At 34.6% G+C, this 18733-nt stretch overlaps 4 non-coding genes across 4 annotated transcripts; all 4 read left to right on the plus strand.

Moving 5' to 3' along the window:
• The first annotated feature begins 2036 nt into the window (after positions 1-2036).
• On the plus strand, positions 2037-2110 carry TRNAS-ACU (transfer RNA serine (anticodon ACU)). The gene has a single exon. It is a non-coding gene; the product is annotated as a tRNA-Ser (tRNA).
• A 6908-nt stretch (positions 2111-9018) lies between these two features.
• Positions 9019-9092, plus strand: TRNAS-ACU (transfer RNA serine (anticodon ACU)). The gene has a single exon. It is a non-coding gene; the product is annotated as a tRNA-Ser (tRNA).
• A 3435-nt stretch (positions 9093-12527) lies between these two features.
• TRNAS-ACU (transfer RNA serine (anticodon ACU)) lies at positions 12528-12601 on the plus strand. The gene has a single exon. It is a non-coding gene; the product is annotated as a tRNA-Ser (tRNA).
• A 1096-nt stretch (positions 12602-13697) lies between these two features.
• Positions 13698-13771, plus strand: TRNAS-ACU (transfer RNA serine (anticodon ACU)). Its single transcript has one exon. It is a non-coding gene; the product is annotated as a tRNA-Ser (tRNA).
• The last annotated feature ends 4962 nt before the right edge of the window (positions 13772-18733 follow it).

Consider the following 18733-nt stretch of genomic DNA (forward strand, 5'->3'; position numbering starts at 1 on the left):
CTGCCTTTATTTTTATGCTAACAAATTTGTTCTCTAAAAAGTATCCACAAAGCCAAGTCTCTGATTAACACCTTTGTAGGGATGGTTTTTCACCTATAACTAAATTAAACTTGCTTCATTGGAAAGGCAGCAAGATGCATCCTCATTTCAATGTCTACTGAAATAATACGGGTTGACACCAGGAAACATTAACGCCACTGCATCCTTGCTGCTTTCTCATGTGGAAGTCTGTTTAATGTGAAAACAAGGTGATATCTAATTAGCACACAGGTAAGGAATTAAGAAAATCTTTATTTAAGGGTGAAGATGTTTCTCACAAAATCGTTGCCCCAATGCATCATTGAAATTCAAGCTGGAAAGATGATTTTAATATATCACTTGTACATTTTGTATTGCTCTTCTGGTGACAATGTAGTTTGTTTTTGTCAATTACCCTTTTAATAATAGGGTAAAGAAAATTAAGTGGATTTTTTAAAGAAAACTATACTGTCAATATACTATTAAAACAAATTAAAATGGTAAAAGTTATTGTACTTTAAGTAAAAATAAAAGAGCAAAAATATCAATCCCAGTTTTGATTACTTAAATTAACAAAAAAAATGCATATAGCAAAGGATAGTTTCAATCTGCCTACCTCTGGGTTATGGGCCCAGCATGCTTCCATTGCAGTACTCTGCTGCACATGTAAGTGCAAGAGATCCTGAAGCACTCACTCATCATGGGAAAGTACCAATGTGTTTCTTCGTTGGTTGATGGAAGAAACATCTTACAAAAACTCTCCAGCTTATTAACTTTTTAAAGTTTTTCTAGGAAACGTTCTAGATGTATGCTTATTAGCCTTTGTCAGTATAAACTTTTTGCAAAGTGTCTCTGTGGCGCAATCGGGTAGTGTGTCTGGCTACTAACCAAAAGGTTGGTGGTTCAATCCCACCCAGGGAAGTAATTGAACTTGTTATCAGATTTTGGTGATCTTTAAGTAGACAAGTCAAAATTTCAAACCCCCTCTTATGGTGTAGGGTACCTGGCCTTCTCTGATGTAATCAGAGTTAGATTTGATTCAGTGATTTTATAAAAACAGCTAGGAAGCACAATTTAGCAGTGGGTTGCAGAGAAAAAGAAATATGCTGGCAAAAAAAATCCAATTGAGTGATTAAACAGCTCTTCATTTTCTGGCTTTATTTTTATGCTAACAAATTTGTTCTCTGAAAAGTGTCCACAAAGCCAAGTCTCTGATTAACACCTTTGTAGGGATGGTTTTTCACCTATTACTAAATTAAACTTGCTTCATTGGAAAGGCAGTAAGATGCATCCTCATTTCAATGTCTACTGAAATAATACAGGTTGACACCAGGAAACATTAACGCCACTGCATCCTTGCTGCTTTCTCATGTAGAAGTCTGTTTAATGTGAAAACAAGGTGATATCTAATTAGCACACAGGTAAGGAATTAAGAAAATCTTTATTTAAGGGTGAAGATGTTTCTCACAAAATCGTTGCCCCAATGCATCATTGAAATTCAAGCTGGAAAGATGATTTTAATATATCACTTGTACATTTTGTATTGCTCTTCTGGTGACAATGTAGTTTGTTTTTGTCAATTACCCTTTTAATAATAGGGTAAAGAAAATTAAGTGGATTTTTTAAAGAAAACTATACTGTCAATATACTATTAAAACAAATTAAAATGGTAAAAGTTATTGTACTTTAAGTAAAAATAAAAGAGCAAAAATATCAATCCCAGTTTTGATTACTTAAATTAACAAAAAAAAATGCATATAGCAAAGGATAGTTTCAATCTGCCTACCTCTGGGTTATGGGCCCAGCATGCTTCCATTGCAGTACTCTGCTGCACATGTAAGTGCAAGAGATCCTGAAGCACTCACTCATCATGGGAAAGTACCAATGTGTTTCTTCGTTGGTTGATGGAAGAAACATCTTACAAAAACTCTCCAGATTATTGACTTTTTAAAGTTTTTCTAGGAAACGTTCTAGATGTATGCTTATTAGCCTTTGTCAGTACGTAATTTTTACAAAGTGTCTCTGTGGCGCAATCGGTTAGTGTGTCTGGCTACTAACCAAAAGGTTGGTGGTTCAATCCCACCCAGGGACGTAATTGACCTTGTTATCAGATTTTGGTGATCTTTAAGTAGACAAGTCAAAATTTCAAACCCCCTGTTATGGTGTAGGGTACCTGGCCTTCTCTGATGTAATCAGAGTTAGATTTGATTCAGTGATTTTATAAAAACAGCTAGGAAGCACAATTTAGCAGTGGGTTGCAGAGAAAAAGAAATATGCTGGAAAAAAAATCCAATTGAGTGATTAAACAGCTCTTCATTTTCTGGCTTTATTTTTATGCTAACAAATTTGTTCTCTGAAAAGTGTCCACAAAGCCAAGTCTCTGATTAACACCTTTGTAGGGATGGTTTTTCACCTATTACTAAATTAAACTTGCTTCATTGGAAAGGCAGCAAGATGCATCCTCATTTCAATTTCTACTGAAATAATACAGGTTGACACCAGGAAACATTAACGCCACTGCATCCTTGCTGCTTTCTCATGTGGAAGTCTGTTTAATGTGAAAACAAGGTGATATCTAATTAGCACACAGGTAAGGAATTAAGAAAATCTTTATTTAAGGGTGAAGATGTTTCTCACAAAATCGTTGCCCCAATGCATCATTGAAATTCAAGCTGGAAAGATGATTTTAATATATCACTTGTACATTTTGTATTGCTCTTCTGGTGACAATGTAGTTTGCTTTTGTCAATTACCATTTTAATAATAGGGTAAAGAAAATTAAGTGGATTTTTGAAAGAAAACAATACTGTCAATATACTATTAAAACAAATTAAAATGGTAAAAGTTATTGTACTTTAAGTAAACATAAAATAGCTAACATATCAATACCAGTTTTGGATTACTTTAATTAACAAAAAAAATGCATATAGCAGAGGATAGTTTCAATCTGCCTACCTCTGGGTAATGGGCCCAGCATGCTTCCATTGCAGTACTCTGCTGCACATGTAAGTGCAAGAGATCCTGAAGCACTCACTCATCATGGGAAAGTACCAATTTGTTTCTTCGTTGGTTGATTTAAGAAAATTCTTACAAAAACTCTCCAGATTATTGACTTTTTAAAGTTTTTCTAGTAAACGTTTTAGATGAATGCTTATTAGCCTTTGTCAGTATATACTTTTGCAAAGTGTCTCTGTGGCGCAATCAGTTAGTGTGTATGGCTATTAACCAAAAGGTTGGTGGTTCAATCCCACCCAGGGACGTAATTGACCTTGTTATCAGATTTTGGTGATCTTTAAGTAGACAAGTCAAAATTTCAAACCCCCTGTTATGGTGTAGGGTACCTGGCCTTCTCTGATGTAATCAGAGTTAGATTTGATTCAGTGATTTTATAAAAACAGCTAGGAAGCACAATTTAGCAGTGGGTTGCAGAGAAAAAGAAATATGCTGGCAAAAAAATCCAATTGAGTGATTAAACAGCTCTTCATTTTCTGGCTTTATTTTTATGCTAACAAATTTGTTCTCTGAAAAGTGTCCACAAAGCCAAGTCTCTGATTAACACCTTTGTAAGGATGGTTTTTCACCTATTACTAAATTAAACTTGCTTCATTGGAAAGGCAGCAAGATGCATCCTCATTTCAATGTCTACTGAAATAATACAGGTTGACACCAGGAAACATTATCGCCACTGCATCCTTGCTGCTTTCTCATGTGGAAGTCTGTTTAATGTGAAAACAAGGTGATATCTAATTAGCACACAGGTAAGGAATTAAGAAAATCTTTATTTAAGGGTGAAGATGTTTCTCACAAAATCGTTGCCCCAATGCATCATTGAAATTCAAGCTGGAAAGATGATTTTAATATATCACTTGTACATTTTGTATTGCTCTTCTGGTGACAATGTAGTTTGTTTTTGTCAATTACCATTTTAATAATAGGGTAAAGAAAATTAAGTGGATTTTTTAAAGAAAATAATACTTTCAATATACTATTAAAACAAATTAAAATGGTAAAAGTTATTGTACTTTAATGAAAAATAAAAGAGCAAAAATATCAATCCCAGTTTTGGATTACTTTAATTAACAAAAAAATATGCATATAGCAGAGGATAGTTTTAATCTGCTTACCTCTGGGTTATGGGCCCAGCATGCTTCCATTGCAGTACTTTGCTGCACATGTAAGTGCAAGAGATCCTGAAGCACTCACTCATCATGGGAAAGTACCAATGTGTTTCTTCGTTGGTGGATGGAAGAAACATCTTACAAAAACTCTCCAGATTATTGACTTTTTAAAGTTTTTCTAGGAAACGTTTTAGATGAATGCTTATTAGCCTTTGTCAGTATATACTTTTGCAAAGTGTCTCTGTGGCGCAATCAGTTAGTGTGAACGGCTATAAACCAAAAGGTTGGTGGTTCAATCCCACCCAGGGACGTAATTGACCTTGTGATCAGATTTTGGTGATCTTTAAGTAGACAAGTCAACATTTCAAACCCCCTCTTATGGTGTAGGGTACCTGGCCTTCTCTGATGTAATCAGAGTTAGATTTGATTCAGTGATTTTATAAAAACAGCTAGGAAGCACAATTTAGCAGTGGGTTGCAGAGAAAAAGAAATATGCTGGCAAAAAAATCCAATTGAGTGATTAAACAGCTCTTAATTTTCTGGCTTTATTTTTATGCTAACAAATTTGTTCTCTGAAAAGTGTCCACAAAGCCAAGTCTCTGATTAACACCTTTGTAGGGATGGTTTTTCACCTATTACTAAATTAAATTTGCTTCATTGGAAAGGCAGCAAGATGCATCCTCATTTCAATGTCTACTGAAATAATACGGGTTGACACCAGGAAACATTAACGCCACTGCATCCTTGCTGCTTTCTCATGTGGAAGTCTGTTTAATGTGAAAACAAGGTGATATCTAATTAGCACACAGGTAAGGAATTAAGAAAATCTTTATTTAAGGGTGAAGATGTTTCTCACAAAATCGTTGCCCCAATGCATCATTGAAATTCAAGCTGGAAAGATGATTTTAATATATCACTTGTACATTTTGTATTGCTCTTCTGGTGACAATGTAGTTTGGTTTTGTCAATTACCATTTTAATAATAGGGTAAAGAAAATTAAGTGGATTTTTGAAAGAAAACAATACTGTCAATATACTATTAAAACAAATTAAAATGGTAAAAGTTATTGTACTTTAAGTAAAAATAAAAGAGCAAAAATATCAATCCCAGTTTTGATTACTTAAATTAACAAAAAAAATGCATATAGCAGAGGATAGTTTCAATCTGCCTACCTCTGGGTTATGGGCCCAGCATGCTTCCATTGCAGTACTCTGCTGCACATGTAAGTGCAAGAGATCCTGAAGCACTCACTCATCATAGGAAAGTACCAATGTGTTTCTTCGTTGGTTGATGGAAGAAACATCTTACAAAAACTCTCCAGATTATTGACTTTTTAAAGTTTTTCTAGGAAACGTTCTAGATGTATGCTTATTAGCCTTTGTCAGTACGTACTTTTTACAAAGTGTCTCTGTGGCGCAATCGGTTAGTGTGTCTGGTTGGTGGTTCAATCCCACCCAGGGACGTAATTGACCTTGTTATCAGATTTTGGTGATCTTTAAATAGACAAGTCAAAATTTCAAACCCCCTGTTATGGTGTAGGGTACCTGGCCTTCTCTGATGTAATCAGAGTTAGATTTGATTCAGTAATTTTATAAAAACAGATAGGAAGCACAATTTAGCAGTGGGTTGCAGAGAAAAAGAAATATGCTGGGAAAAAAAATCCAATTGAGTGATTAAACAGCTCTTCATTTTCTGGCTTTATTTTTATGCTAACAAATTTGTTCTCTGAAAAGTGTCCACAAAGCCAAGTCTCTGATTAACACCTTTGTAGGGATGGTTTTTCACCTATTACTAAATTAAACTTGCTTCATTGGAAAGGCAGCAAGATGCATCCTCATTTCAATTTCTACTGAAATAATACAGGTTGACACCAGGAAACATTAACGCCACTGCATCCTTGCTGCTTTCTCATGTGGAAGTCTGTTTAATGTGAAAACAAGGTGATATCTAATTAGCACACAGGTAAGGAATTAAGAAAATCTTTATTTAAGGGTGAAGATGTTTCTCACAAAATCGTTGCCCCAATGCATCATTGAAATTCAAGCTGGAAAGATGATTTTAATATATCACTTGTACATTTTGTATTGCTCTTCTGGTGACAATGTAGTTTGTTTTTGTCAATTACCATTTTAATAATAGGGTAAAGAAAATTAAGTGGATTTTTTAAAGAAAATAATACTTTCAATATACTATTAAAACAAATTAAAATGGTAAAAGTTATTGTACTTTAATGAAAAATAAAAGAGCAAAAATATCAATCCCAGTTTTGGATTACTTTAATTAACAAAAAAATATGCATATAGCAGAGGATAGTTTTAATCTGCTTACCTCTGGGTTATGGGCCCAGCATGCTTCCATTGCAGTACTTTGCTGCACATGTAAGTGCAAGAGATCCTGAAGCACTCACTCATCATGGGAAAGTACCAATGTGTTTCTTCGTTGGTGGATGGAAGAAACATCTTACAAAAACTCTCCAGATTATTGACTTTTTAAAGTTTTTCTAGGAAACGTTTTAGATGAATGCTTATTAGCCTTTGTCAGTATATACTTTTGCAAAGTGTCTCTGTGGCGCAATCAGTTAGTGTGAACGGCTATAAACCAAAAGGTTGGTGGTTCAATCCCACCCAGGGACGTAATTGACCTTGTGATCAGATTTTGGTGATCTTTAAGTAGACAAGTCAACATTTCAAACCCCCTCTTATGGTGTAGGGTACCTGGCCTTCTCTGATGTAATCAGAGTTAGATTTGATTCAGTGATTTTATAAAAACAGCTAGGAAGCACAATTTAGCAGTGGGTTGCAGAGAAAAAGAAATATGCTGGCAAAAAAATCCAATTGAGTGATTAAACAGCTCTTAATTTTCTGGCTTTATTTTTATGCTAACAAATTTGTTCTCTGAAAAGTGTCCACAAAGCCAAGTCTCTGATTAACACCTTTGTAGGGATGGTTTTTCACCTATTACTAAATTAAATTTGCTTCATTGGAAAGGCAGCAAGATGCATCCTCATTTCAATGTCTACTGAAATAATACGGGTTGACACCAGGAAACATTAACGCCACTGCATCCTTGCTGCTTTCTCATGTGGAAGTCTGTTTAATGTGAAAACAAGGTGATATCTAATTAGCACACAGGTAAGGAATTAAGAAAATCTTTATTTAAGGGTGAAGATGTTTCTCACAAAATCGTTGCCCCAATGCATCATTGAAATTCAAGCTGGAAAGATGATTTTAATATATCACTTGTACATTTTGTATTGCTCTTCTGGTGACAATGTAGTTTGGTTTTGTCAATTACCATTTTAATAATAGGGTAAAGAAAATTAAGTGGATTTTTGAAAGAAAACAATACTGTCAATATACTATTAAAACAAATTAAAATGGTAAAAGTTATTGTACTTTAAGTAAAAATAAAAGAGCAAAAATATCAATCCCAGTTTTGATTACTTAAATTAACAAAAAAAATGCATATAGCAGAGGATAGTTTCAATCTGCCTACCTCTGGGTTATGGGCCCAGCATGCTTCCATTGCAGTACTCTGCTGCACATGTAAGTGCAAGAGATCCTGAAGCACTCACTCATCATAGGAAAGTACCAATGTGTTTCTTCGTTGGTTGATGGAAGAAACATCTTACAAAAACTCTCCAGATTATTGACTTTTTAAAGTTTTTCTAGGAAACGTTCTAGATGTATGCTTATTAGCCTTTGTCAGTACGTACTTTTTACAAAGTGTCTCTGTGGCGCAATCGGTTAGTGTGTCTGGTTGGTGGTTCAATCCCACCCAGGGACGTAATTGACCTTGTTATCAGATTTTGGTGATCTTTAAATAGACAAGTCAAAATTTCAAACCCCCTGTTATGGTGTAGGGTACCTGGCCTTCTCTGATGTAATCAGAGTTAGATTTGATTCAGTAATTTTATAAAAACAGATAGGAAGCACAATTTAGCAGTGGGTTGCAGAGAAAAAGAAATATGCTGGGAAAAAAAATCCAATTGAGTGATTAAACAGCTCTTCATTTTCTGGCTTTATTTTTATGCTAACAAATTTGTTCTCTGAAAAGTGTCCACAAAGCCAAGTCTCTGATTAACACCTTTGTAGGGATGGTTTTTCACCTATTACTAAATTAAACTTGCTTCATTGGAAAGGCAGCAAGATGCATCCTCATTTCAATTTCTACTGAAATAATACAGGTTGACACCAGGAAACATTAACGCCACTGCATCCTTGCTGCTTTCTCATGTGGAAGTCTGTTTAATGTGAAAACAAGGTGATATCTAATTAGCACACAGGTAAGGAATTAAGAAAATCTTTATTTAAGGGTGAAGATGTTTCTCACAAAATCGTTGCCCCAATGCATCATTGAAATTCAAGCTGGAAAGATGATTTTAATATATCACTTGTACATTTTGTATTGCTCTTCTGGTGACAATGTAGTTTGTTTTTGTCAATTACCCTTTTAATATTAGGGTAAAGAAAATTAAGTTGATTTTTTAAAGAAAACTATACTGTCAATATACTATTCAAACAAATTAAAATGGTAAAAGTTATTGTACTTCAAGTAAAAATAAAAGAGCAAAAATATCAATCCCAGTTTTGATTACTTAAATTAACAAAAAAAATGCATATAGCAAAGGATAGTTTCAATCTGCCTACCTCCGGGTTATGGGCCCAGCATGCTTCCGTTGCAGTACTCTGCTGCACATGTAAGTGCAAGAGATCCTGAAGCACTTACTCATCATGGGAAAGTACCAATGTGTTTCTTCGTTGGTTGATGGAAGAAACATTTTACAATAATTCTCCAGATTATTGACTTTTTAAAGTTTTTCTAGGAAACGTTCTAGATGTATGCTTATTAGCCTTTGTCAGTATGTACTTTTTGCGAAGTGTCTCTGTGGCGCAATCGGTTAGTGTGTCCGGCTACTAACCAAAAGGTTGGTGGTTCAATCCCACCCAGGGACGTAATTGACCTTGTTATCAGATTTTGGTGATCTTTAAGTAGACAAGTCAAAATTTCAAACCCCCTGTTATGGTGTAGGGTACCTGGCCTTTTCTGATGTAATCAGAGTTAGATTTGATTCAGTGATTTAATAAAAACAGCTAGGAAGCACAATTTAGCAGTGGGTTGCAGAGAAAAAGAAATATGCTGGCAAAAAAAATCCAATTGAGTGATTAAACAGCTCTTCATTTTCTGGCTTTATTTTTATGCTAACAAATTTGTTCTCTGAAAAGTGTCCACAAAGCCAAGTCTCTGATTAACACCTTTGTAGGGATGGTTTTTCACCTATTACTAAATTAAACTTGCTTCATTGGAAAGGCAGCAAGATGCATCTTCATTTCAATGTCTACTGAAATAATACAGGTTGACACCAGGAAACATTACCGCCACTGCATACTTGCTGCTTTCTCATGTAGAAGTCTGTTTAATGTGAAAACAAGGTGATATCTAATTAGCACACAGGTAAGGAATTAAGAAAATCTTTATTTAAGGGTGAAGATGTTTCTCACAAAATCGTTGCCCCAATGCATCATTGAAATTCAAGCTGGAAAGATGATTTTAATATATCACTTGTACATTTTGTATTGCTCTTCTGGTGACAATGTAGTTTGTTTTTGTCAATTACCATTTTAATAATAGGGTAAAGAAAATTAAGTGGATTTTTGAAAGAAAACAATACTGTCAATATACTATTAAAACAAATTAAAATGGTAAAAGTTATTGTACTTTAAGTAAAAATAAAAGAGCCAAAATATCAATCCCAGTTTTGGATTACTTTAATTAACAAAAAAAAATGCATATAGCAGAGAATAGTTTCAATCTGCTTACCTCTGGGTTATGTGCCCAGCATGCTTCCATTGCTGTTCTCTGCTGCACATGTAAGTGCAGTAGATCCTGAAGCACTCACTCATCATGGGAAAGTACCAATGTGTTTCTTCGTTGGTTGATGGAAGAAACATCTTACAAAAACTCTCCAGATTATTGACTTTTTAAAGTTTTTCTAGGAAACGTTTTAGATGAATGCTTATTAGCCTTTGTCAGTATGTACTTTTGCAAAGTGTCTCTGTGGCGCAATCAGTTAGTGTGTATGGCTATTAACCAAAAGGTTGGTGGTTCAATCCCACCCAGGGACGTAATTGACCTTGTTGTCAGATTTTGGTGATCTTTAAGTAGACAAGTCAAAATTTCAAACCCCCTCTTATGGTGTAGGGTACCTGGCCTTCTCTGATGTAATCAGAGTTAGATTTGATTCAGTGATTTTATAAAAACAGCTAGGAAGCACAATTTAGCAGTGGGTTGCAGAGAAAAAGAAATATGCTGGCAAAAAAATCCAATTGAGTAATTAAACAGCTCTTCATTTTCTGGCTTTATTTTTATGCTAACAAATTTGTTCTCTGAAAAGTGTCCACAAAGCCAAGTCTCTGATTAACACCTTTGTAGGGATGGTTTTTCACCTATTACTAAATTAAACTTGCTTCATTGGAAAGGCAGCAAGATGCTTTTTCATTTCAATGTCTACTGAAATAATACAGGTTGACACCAGGAAACATTACCGCCACTGCATCCTTGCTGCTTTCTCATGTAGAAGTCTGTTTATTGTGAAAACAAGGTGATATCTAATTAGCACACAGGTAAGGAATTAAGAAAATCTTTATTTAAGGGTGAAAATGTTTCTCACAAAATCGTTGCCCCAATGCATCATTGAAATTCAAGCTGGAAAGATGATTTTAATATATCACTTGTACATTTTGTATTGCTCTTCTGGTGACAATGTAGTTTGTTTTTGTCAATTACCATTTTAATAATAGGGTAAAGAAAATTAAGTGGATTTTTTAAAGAAAATAATACTTTCAATATACTATTAAAACAAATTAAAATGGTAAAAGTTATTGTACTTTAATGAAAAATAAAAGAGCAAAAATATCAATCCCAGTTTTGGATTACTTTAATTAACAAAAAAATATGCATATAGCAGAGGATAGTTTTAATCTGCCTACCTCTGGGTTATGGGCCCAGCATGCTTCCATTGCAGTACTTTGCTGCACATGTAAGTGCAAGAGATCCTGAAGCACTCACTCATCATGGGAAAGTACCAATGTGTTTCTTCGTTGGTGGATGGAAGAAACATCTATCAAAAACTCTCCAGATTATTGACTTTTTAAAGTTTTTCTAGGAAACGTTTTAGATGAATGCTTATTAGCCTTTGTCAGTATATACTTTTGCAAAGTGTCTCTGTGGCGCAATCAGTTAGTGTGAACGGCTATAAACCAAAAGGTTGGTGGTTCAATCCCACCCAGGGACGTAATTGACCTTGTGATCAGATTTTGGTGATCTTTAAGTAGACAAGTCAAAATTTCAAACCCCCTGTTATGGTGTAGGGTACCTGGCCTTTTCTGATGTAATCAGAGTTAGATTTGATTCAGTGATTTAATAAAAACAGCTAGGAAGCACAATTTAGCAGTGGGTTGCAGAGAAAAAGAAATATGCTGGCAAAAAAAATCCAATTGAGTGATTAAACAGCTCTTAATTTTCTGGCTTTATTTTTATGCTAACAAATTTGTTCTCTGAAAAGTGTCCACAAAGCCAAGTCTCTGATTAACACCTTTGTAGGGATGGTTTTTCACCTATTACTAAATTAAATTTGCTTCATTGGAAAGGCAGCAAGATGCATCCTCATTTCAATGTCTACTGAAATAATACGGGTTGACACCAGGAAACATTAACGCCACTGCATCCTTGCTGCTTTCTCATGTGGAAGTCTGTTTAATGTGAAAACAAGGTGATATCTAATTAGCACACAGGTAAGGAATTAAGAAAATCTTTATTTAAGGGTGAAGATGTTTCTCACAAAATCGTTGCCCCAATGCATCATTGAAATTCAAGCTGGAAAGATGATTTTAATATATCACTTGTACATTTTGTATTGCTCTTCTGGTGACAATGTAGTTTGTTTTTGTCAATTACCCTTTTAATAATAGGGTAAAGAAAATTAAGTGGATTTTTTAAAGAAAACTATACTGTCAATATACTATTAAAACAAATTAAAATGGTAAAAGTTATTGTACTTTAAGTAAAAATAAAAGAGCAAAAATATCAATCCCAGTTTTGATTACTTAAATTAACAAAAAAAAATGCATATAGCAAAGGATAGTTTCAATCTGCCTACCTCTGGGTTATGGGCCCAGCATGCTTCCATTACAGTACTCTGCTGCACATGTAAGTGCAAGAGATCCTGAAGCACTCAGTCATCATGGGAAAGTACCAATGTGTTTCTTCGTTGGTTGATGGAAGAAACATCTTACAAAAACTCTCCAGATTATTGACTTTTTAAAGTTTTTCTAGGAAACGTTCTAGATGTATGCTTATTAGCCTTTGTCAGTATGTACTTTTTGCAAAGTGTCTCTGTGGCGCAATCGGTTAGTGTGTCTGGCTACTAACCAAAAGGTTGGTGGTTCAATCCCACCCAGGGATGTAATTGACCTTGCTATCAGATTTTGGTGATCTTTAAGTAGACAAGTCAAAATTTCAAACCCCCTGTTATGGTGTAGGGTACCTGGCCTTCTCTGATGTAATCAGAGTTAGATTTGATTCATTGATTTTATAAAAACAGCTAGGAAGCACAATTTAGCAGTGGGTTGCAGAGAAAAAGAAATATGCTGGCAAAAAAAAATCCAATTGAGTGATTAAACAGCTCTTCATTTTCTGACTTTATTTTTATGCTAACAAATTTGTTCTCTGAAAAGTGTCCACAAAGCCAAGTCTCTGATTAACACCTTTGTAGGGATGGTTTTTCACCTATTACTAAATTAAACTTGCTTCATTGGAAAGGCAGCAAGATGCATCCTCATTTCAATGTCTACTGAAATAATACAGGTTGACACCAGGAAACATTAACGCCACTGCATCCTTGCTGCTTTCTCATGTAGAAGTCTGTTTAATGTGAAAACAAGGTGATATCTAATTAGCACACAGGTAAGGAATTAAGAAAATCTTTATTTAAGGGTGAAGATGTTTCTCACAAAATCGTTGCCCCAATGCATCATTGAAATTCAAGCTGGAAAGATGATTTTAATATATCACTTGTACATTTTGTATTGCTCTTCTGGTGACAATGCAGTTTGTTTTTGTCAATTACCCTTTTAATAATAGGGTAAAGAAAATTAAGTGGATTTTTTAAAGAAAACTATACTGTCAATATACTATTAAAACAAATTAAAATGGTAAAAGTTATTGTACTTTAAGTAAAAATAAAAGAGCAAAAATATCAATCCCAGTTTTGATTACTTAAATTAACAAAAAAAATGCATATAGCAAAGGATAGTTTCAATCTGCCTACCTCTGGGTTATGGGCCCAGCATGCTTCCATTGCAGTACTCTGCTGCACATGTAAGTGCAAGAGATCCTGAAGCACTCACTCATCATGGGAAAGTACCAATGTGTTTCTTCGTTGGTTGATGGAAGAAACATCTTACAAAAACTCTCCAGATTATTGACTTTTTAAAGTTTTTCTAGGAAACGTTCTAGATGTATGCTTATTAGCCTTTGTCAGTATGTAATTTTTGCAAAGTGTCTCTGTGGCGCAATCGGTTAGTGTGTCCGGCTACTAACCAAAAGGTTGGTGGTTCAATCCCACCCAGGGACGTAATTGACCTTGTTATCAGATTTTGGTGATCTTTAAGTAGACAAGTCAAAATTTCAAACCCCCTGTTATGGTGTAGGGTACCTGGCCTTTTCTGATGTAATCAGAGTTAGATTTGATTCAGTGATTTAATAAAAACAGCTAGGAAGCACAATTTAGCAGTGGGTTGCAGAGTAAAAGAAATATGCTGGCAAAAAAAATCCAATTGAGTGATTAAACAGCTCTTCATTTTCTGGCTTTATTTTTATGCTAACAAATTTGTTCTCTGAAAAGTGTCCACAAAGCCAAGTCTCTGATTAACACCTTTGTAGGGATGGTTTTTCACCTATTACTAAATTAAACTTGCTTCATTGGAAAGGCAGCAAGATGCATCCTCATTTCAATGTCTACTGAAATAATACAGGTTGACACCAGGAAACATTAACGCCACTGCATCCTTGCTGCTTTCTCATGTAGAAGTCTGTTTAATGTGAAAACAAGGTGATATCTAATTAGCACACAGGTAAGGAATTAAGAAAATCTTTATTTAAGGGTGAAGATGTTTCTCACAAAATCGTTGCCCCAATGCATCATTGAAATTCAAGCTGGAAAGATGATTTTAATATATCACTTGTACATTTTGTATTGCTCTTCTGGTGACAATGTAGTTTGTTTTTGTCAATTACCATTTTAATAATAGGGTAAAGAAAATTAAGTGGATTTTTGAAAGAAAACAATACTGTCAATATACTATTAAAACAAATTAAAATGGTAAAAGTTATTGTACTTTAAGTAAAAATAAAAGAGCCAAAATATCAATCCCAGTTTTGGATTACTTTAATTAACAAAAAAAAATGCATATAGCAGAGGATAGTTTCAATCTGCTTACCTCTGGGTTATATGCCCAGCATGCTTCCATTGCTGTACTCTGCTGCACATGTAAGTGCAGTAGATCCTGAAGCACTCACTCATCATGGGAAAGTACCAATGTGTTTCTTCGTTGGTTGATGGAAGAAACATCTTACAAAAACTCTCCAGATTATTGACTTTTTAAAGTTTTTCTAGGAAACGTTTTAGATGAATGCTTATTAGCCTTTGTCAGTATGTACTTTTGCAAAGTGTCTCTGTGGCGCAATCAGTTAGTGTGTATGGCTATTAACCAAAAGGTTGGTGGTTCAATCCCACCCAGGGACGTAATTAACCTTGTTATCAGATTTTGGTGATCTTTAAGTAGACAAGTCAAAATTTCAAACCCCCTCTTATGGTGTAGGGTACCTGGCCTTCTCTGATGTAATCAGAGTTAGATTTGATTCAGTGATTTTATAAAAACAGCTAAGAAGCACAATTTAGCAGTGGGTTGCAGAGAAAAAGAAATATGCTGGCAAAAAAATCCAATTGAGTGATTAAACAGCTCTTCATTTTCTGGCTTTATTTTTATGCTAACAAATTTGTTCTCTGAAAAGTATCCACAAAGCCAAGTCTCTGATTAACACCTTTGTAAGGATGGTTTTTCACCTATTACTAAATTAAACTTGCTTCATTGGAAAGGCAGCAAGATGCATCCTCATTTCAATGTCTACTGAAATAATACAGGTTGACACCAGGAAACATTATCGCCACTGCATCCTTGCTGCTTTCTCATGTGGAAGTCTGTTTAATGTGAAAACAAGGTGATATCTAATTAGCACACAGGTAAGGAATTAAGAAAATCTTTATTTAAGGGTGAAGATGTTTCTCACAAAATCGTTGCCCCAATGCATCATTGAAATTCAAGCTGGAAAGATGATTTTAATATATCACTTGTACATTTTGTATTGCTCTTCTGGTGACAATGTAGTTTGTTTTTGTCAATTACCATTTTAATAATAGGGTAAAGAAAATTAAGTGGATTTTTTAAAGAAAATAATACTTTCAATATACTATTAAAACAAATTAAAATGGTAAAAGTTATTGTACTTTAATGAAAAATAAAAGAGCAAAAATATCAATCCCAGTTTTGGATTACTTTAATTAACAAAAAAAAATGCATATAGCAGAGGATAGTTTCAATCTGCTTACCTCTGGGTTATGTGCCCAGCATGCTTCCATTGCTGTACTCTGCTGCACATGTAAGTGCAGTAGATCCTGAAGCACTCACTCATCATGGGAAAGTACCAATGTGTTTCTTCGTTGGTTGATGGAAGAAACATCTTACAAAAACTCTCCAGATTATTGACTTTTTAAAGTTTTTCTAGGAAACGTTTTAGATGAATGCTTATTAGCCTTTGTCAGTATGTACTTTTGCAAAGTGTCTCTGTGGCGCAATCAGTTAGTGTGTATGGCTATTAACCAAAAGGTTGGTGGTTCAATCCCACCCAGGGACGTAATTGACCTTGTTATCAGATTTTGGTGATCTTTAAGTAGACAAGTCAAAATTTCAAACCCCCTCTTATGGTGTAGGGTACCTGGCCTTCTCTGATGTAATCAGAGTTAGATTTGATTCAGTGATTTTATAAAAACAGCTAGGAAGCACAATTTAGCAGTGGATTGCAGAGAAAAAGAAATATGCTGGCAAAAAAATCCAATTGAGTGATTAAACAGCTCTTCATTTTCTGGCTTTATTTTTATGCTAACAAATTTGTTCTCTGAAAAGTATCCACAAAGCCAAGTCTCTGATTAACACCTTTGTAAGGATGGTTTTTCACCTATTACTAAATTAAACTTGCTTCATTGGAAAGGCAGCAAGATGCATCCTCATTTCAATGTCTACTGAAATAATACAGGTTGACACCAGGAAACATTATCGCCACTGCATCCTTGCTGCTTTCTCATGTGGAAGTCTGTTTAATGTGAAAACAAGGTGATATCTAATTAGCACACAGGTAAGGAATTAAGAAAATCTTTATTTAAGGGTGAAGATGTTTCTCACAAAATCGTTGCCCCAATGCATCATTGAAATTCAAGCTGGAAAGATGATTTTAATATATCACTTGTACATTTTGTATTGCTCTTCTGGTGACAATGTAGTTTGTTTTTGTCAATTACCATTTTAATAATAGGGTAAAGAAAATTAAGTGGATTTTTGAAAGAAAACAATACTGTCAATATACTATTAAAACAAATTAAAATGGTAAAAGTTATTGTACTTTAAGTAAAAATAAAAGAGCCAAAATATCAATCCCAGTTTTGGATTACTTTAATTAACAAAAAAAAATGCATATAGCAGAGGATAGTTTCAATCTGCTTACCTCTGGGTTATATGCCCAGCATGCTTCCATTGCTGTACTCTGCTGCACATGTAAGTGCAGTAGATCCTGAAGCACTCACTCATCATGGGAAAGTACCAATGTGTTTCTTCGTTGGTTGATGGAAGAAACATCTTACAAAAACTCTCCAGATTATTGACTTTTTAAAGTTTTTCTAGGAAACGTTTTAGATGAATGCTTATTAGCCTTTGTCAGTATGTACTTTTGCAAAGTGTCTCTGTGGCGCAATCAGTTAGTGTGTATGGCTATTAACCAAAAGGTTGGTGGTTCAATCCCACCCAGGGACGTAATTAACCTTGTTATCAGATTTTGGTGATCTTTAAGTAGACAAGTCAAAATTTCAAACCCCCTCTTATGGTGTAGGGTACCTGGCCTTCTCTGATGTAATTAGATTTGATTCAGTGATTTTATAAAAACAGCTAAGAAGCACAATTTAGCAGTGGGTTGCAGAGAAAAAGAAATATGCTGGCAAAAAAATCCAATTGAGTGATTAAACAGCTCTTCATTTTCTGGCTTTATTTTTATGCTAACAAATTTGTTCTCTGAAAAGTGTCCACAAAGCCAAGTCTCTGATTAACACCTTTGTAAGGATGGTTTTTCACCTATTACTAAATTAAACTTGCTTCATTGGAAAGGCAGCAAGATGCATCCTCATTTCAATGTCTACTGAAATAATACAGGTTGACACCAGGAAACATTATCGCCACTGCATCCTTGCTGCTTTCTCATGTGGAAGTCTGTTTAATGTGAAAACAAGGTGATATCTAATTAGCACACAGGTAAGGAATTAAGAAAATCTTTATTTAAGGGTGAAGATGTTTCTCACAAAATCGTTGCCCCAATGCATCATTGAAATTCAAGCTGGAAAGATGATTTTAATATATCACTTGTACATTTTGTATTGCTCTTCTGGTGACAATGTAGTTTGTTTTTGTCAATTACCATTTTAATAATAGGGTAAAGAAAATTAAGTGGATTTTTTAAAGAAAATAATACTTTCAATATACTATTAAAACAAATTAAAATGGTAAAAGTTATTGTACTTTAATGAAAAATAAAAGAGCAAAAATATCAATCCCAGTTTTGGATTACTTTAATTAACAAAAAAAAATGCATATAGCAGAGGATAGTTTCAATCTGCTTACCTCTGGGTTATGTGCCCAGCATGCTTCCATTGCTGTACTCTGCTGCACATGTAAGTGCAGTAGATCCTGAAGCACTCACTCATCATGGGAAAGTACCAATGTGTTTCTTCGTTGGTTGATGGAAGAAACATCTTACAAAAACTCTCCAGATTATTGACTTTTTAAAGTTTTTCTAGGAAACGTTTTAGATGAATGCTTATTAGCCTTTGTCAGTATGGACTTTTGCAAAGTGTCTCTGTGGCGCAATCAGTTAGTGTGTATGGCTATTAACCAAAAGGTTGGTGGTTCAATCCCACCCAGGGACGTAATTGACCTTGTTATCAGATTTTGGTGATCTTTAAGTAGACAAGTCAAAATTTCAAACCCCCTCTTATGGTGTAGGGTACCTGGCCTTCTCTGATGTAATCAGAGTTAGATTTGATTCAGTGATTTTATAAAAACAGCTAGGAAGCACAATTTAGCAGTGGATTGCAGAGAAAAAGAAATATGCTGGCAAAAAAATCCAATTGAGTGATTAAACAGCTCTTCATTTTCTGGCTTTATTTTTATGCTAACAAATTTGTTCTCTGAAAAGTATCCACAAAGCCAAGTCTCTG

Source organism: Pseudophryne corroboree, chromosome 8 (assembly GCF_028390025.1).
Source record: "Pseudophryne corroboree isolate aPseCor3 chromosome 8, aPseCor3.hap2, whole genome shotgun sequence".
NCBI lineage: Eukaryota > Metazoa > Chordata > Amphibia > Anura > Myobatrachidae > Pseudophryne > Pseudophryne corroboree.